The sequence below is a fragment of the Carettochelys insculpta genome, chromosome 18 (assembly GCF_033958435.1).
Source record: "Carettochelys insculpta isolate YL-2023 chromosome 18, ASM3395843v1, whole genome shotgun sequence".
In the NCBI taxonomy this organism is placed as follows: domain Eukaryota; kingdom Metazoa; phylum Chordata; order Testudines; family Carettochelyidae; genus Carettochelys; species Carettochelys insculpta.
In genome coordinates, this window is record NC_134154.1 from 9,017,022 (window position 1) to 9,020,863 (window position 3,842).

Genomic DNA, 3,842 nt, shown 5'->3' on the forward strand with positions numbered 1-3,842 from the left:
AATCCCTTGGTCTAAAAGGAACCTCCTCAAGGTCACTTTGGATATGCTTATCCAGACTGCAGAAGACACTCGCTGCATGGGTAGACAGATTTGAATTTGTGGGCCTCACATTAGTGCTCTAAAAATAGCTATGCAGATAGCACGTTGAGGTTGCGGATTGGATGGGAGCTGAGTTTCTGAAGCCCACCTGCCGCGCAGTGCTTCAGAGTCCAAGCTCCTGCCTGGGCCACAATATAAAAATGTTGTTTATGCGTTATTTCTAGTACACTAGCCTGAGCCTCACAAACCCAAATTTGTCTACCCAGGTTGATAGTCTCTCTTCTACAGGCAGTGTAGATATATTCTTAGTGTCTTGGACTCAGCAATGTGGCAAAATCTTTTTATCAGTTACCTATCTACAAACTGTGAGGATTTTCAGCAGCTGTGGTATAGACATCTCCCATGGAAACATTTTCCATTCACTCATTGATGGAATTGTTAAAAGCATCTCCTTGCTGTATCTTCAAATTAGTTGCACTAGATCTGCTGTTTTGCCTGGTACTGAATCTCCCAGCAGTGTTCTGCTGATGCAGGACAGTGTCCAGTGGTTGCAGAGCCAGCATAACCAACTCCTTACACTGTCTTTCTCCTTCAGCTGTTGGTACAGAGCATTTGTCAGGGCAGGCAGGGGCCTGACTGGAATACCCTGCCCAGCTCCACCTTCTGGCAGATGACTGCTTAGAGCCATAGACTAGGACAACCTGAAGATTCCATCACTCTGTGCTGAGGCCACAGCTAAGAGAAATACACTTTCATGGATTGTAAAGCCGTTAGCACCACTGCAATAATCTCTTCTGACCACCTGCATAGCACAGGCCATAGTATTTCATTCCAAGATTCTTGCATTGAGCCTGTATCTTCTGCTTGAACTAGAAAGATCTTCCATTTTAAGGTTTTGAGTGAGAGGGTATCCTCCATAATCTAGATTATTGTTCCAGTTGCCAATAACTCTTTTTTTTGGTTTGTTTTTAAATATACCTTATTTGGAGAAAAAGAATGATGTACTGTATGGAATAGGACGTTATCCATTTAAATAGTTTGCGGGCCCACTAATGTATTCACTGCATTCTGTGTTTTAGAAGCTGCTAGAAACCAATCAGAGAAACAGAATTAAGTGGCTAAACCTGGAATGTTTGTATATATTCAATAAACATGGTTCTTCTTCTATCACTTGATCATATCTATTTGAGTGAGTTATGTGCACACATGTGCATGCACAGCGGTTAGAAAGTTTTTTCGCTAGAAACTAGCCAGCTGGGTTGGCTGGAGAACCCCCTGGAGTGGCACCTATGCAAAGCCTATATATAAACCAGCCCACGTGGCACCCCATCCAGTTCCTTTCTTACTGCCCATAGTGGCTGTTTAATTGTTCCAGCCAAGGGCCTGTTGCTACGTCACAGATCTCTAGCCTTTTCTGGCAAATAGTTGTTTAACTGAACCAAAAGTAATGGTTACGCTAATCTTTGCTGTTCATCTGGTAGGTTCCCCTTCCAGGGCTTAGGGATGAAAAGATCCTAGGGCTTTCAGCAGTGGTTTGACTGCTTAAAGTCTATGCCAGTGAACAACCTCACAACTCCTGCCTTAATTGTTTGGATGAAGCTCATCAGGCAGATAAGGGCTGTATCTGTCGGAGTGTCAAGTCCAGACTCGGAAGGATCACAGCTTTGGGCTCCAGCAACTCCTCATGGAGTCGTCACTTCATCCTCCATGGCAAGACTCCCCACCTCTGTCCTCAGTGTCCAGCATGCCATCCTTGGCTCTAGGCTTGGCACCCAGGAAGGACTCCACTCACCTGAAGCTGCTGGTGCAGCACTACTCCCACTCTTTGATGTGCACCTCCAAGACGCTCATGTCATCAGCACCAACTCCTTCTCACAGATGTTAGACTACCTTGTGTCACTGAAGCAGCAAGGCCTTGCTTCTTCATCCGTCAGGGTGCACCTGGCAGACATATCAGCCTTCCACCCTGGGGAAAGGCAGGTGTTTTGTGGTTGTGCATCCCATTGTGATATGGACCGACTCCCACCAGTTCGCTGGCTGGTCCCAGCCTGGGACCTTAACCTGGTCCTCTGGGTGCTTATGGGCCTTCCCTCCAAAGCACTGGCACTTGGTCTCTCCTCTACCTCTCCTGGAAAGTGGACTTCCTGGTGGCTGTCACCTCTGCCAGAAGGGTATCTGAACTCTGGCCCCTCATTTCTGAGCCAGCTGGGTCAGATATAAGCTTTGCACAGGCACCACTCCAGGGGCCTCCTCAGCAGATCCAGCTGGCTAGCTGCTAGGGAAGTCTTCCTGACAGCCATGTGTGCACACCTAACTCAAATAGATATGAGCAACACGTCTCAAAGAACAACAGTTACAATGGTGAGTAAATGTTTGTGTAAATTCTTCCAATTCTATTTATTATGCCAAACACAACAGACCCAAAAGATCAATGTAGTGAGCAAGGCACCAAACTGGGATTCAGGAGACCTGGCTTCAGTTTCCAGCTGAGGAAGAAATTTCTTGTGTGTTCTTGAGGAAGTCACTTATCCCTTTTCTACAGGAGAAGGTTCCTCCAATGCAATGTAAAATGTTTTAAAATTAAGCTGATTAAATTGCTGTGCTGCTGGATGGACAGACCTGTTTTGGCTTAGGTTGAACCTGTCCCTAACTGACTTCAGATCAACCAAAAGAAATCTGATTTGATACGAGAAGTGTCCACAAAATCTTTTGCACTAGCTTAACCAAACTGGTTAAAACTCCCATTACAAGGAAGTATAACTTTCCCATGTAAATTACTCCTTACTCTATGCTGTGCCTCAGTTCCCCATCTGTCAAAAAGGGAAAACACCCTCCTTGGAGGACAGAGTCTTGTGAAGATTAACTGTGAGATACTAAAACACTGTCACAGAGGGACATATAAATCCCTAGGTAAGTATATTATTCCCAGCCTTTGGATTTCATTCTTCCTTTTTCTCAAACATTAAAGATCTCTATCAGCAATCTTCTCCCTCTGTAGGGACTTGTAGGCTGAGTTCATCACCTCTCAGCATCTTCTTGAATAGGCTAAGTAGATTGAGCTTCTTTAGTCCCTCTCACTAAAGTAGGTTTTGCAGATCTCAGAATTGTTCTTGCAGCTCTTTTCTGAAGCCTCCCAAATGTATCATCATCCTTTGTAAAGCCTGGGAACCACATCTGGATACAGTAGCCAGTAATAGACTCACCATGAACAAGCCATCTCCTTTCTCCTATTTGGTATTTCCCTGCTTATACGTCCAAGGTGTGCCTACATGCTCTGAGCTCTCACGTTATATAGGGAGCTCACTTTCAGTTGGTTTTTGCCTTTATTTTCTAGGAAGTCCTTTTCTGAGTCACCGCTTTTCAAGACACAGTCCTCATTCTGTAACTGTGAGCTATGTTTTTGGTTCCTAGATTCATTGCCACTTGCATTTGGCTGCATTAAAATTGCAGCCCCACAATGTATCGAAATGCCTGGAAACCATAAAACAGTACAAGCACACCACCTTAATTTTGCCCTCCAGGAAGATACAAATAGCAACTGGGAATGTAAGAGTACCTTACCCCTCTGTGACTATGCCTCTGTGCCCACCACAGTTACAATTCAGCATAGAATTGCCTTCATCATTGCTTTTGTGCAGCACCAGTGAGTCAATGTCCAATGCCGACATTTGAAAGGTTGGAATTCCCAAGCCTATAAAAATAAGGATCATGGCAAGCCCACCTGTACTGAGAGCAGACTTAACTTCACCTTAACAAATTTGGTCTGGGAGTGCATAAATGGTCTCTTTACATTCTGTAGGGTT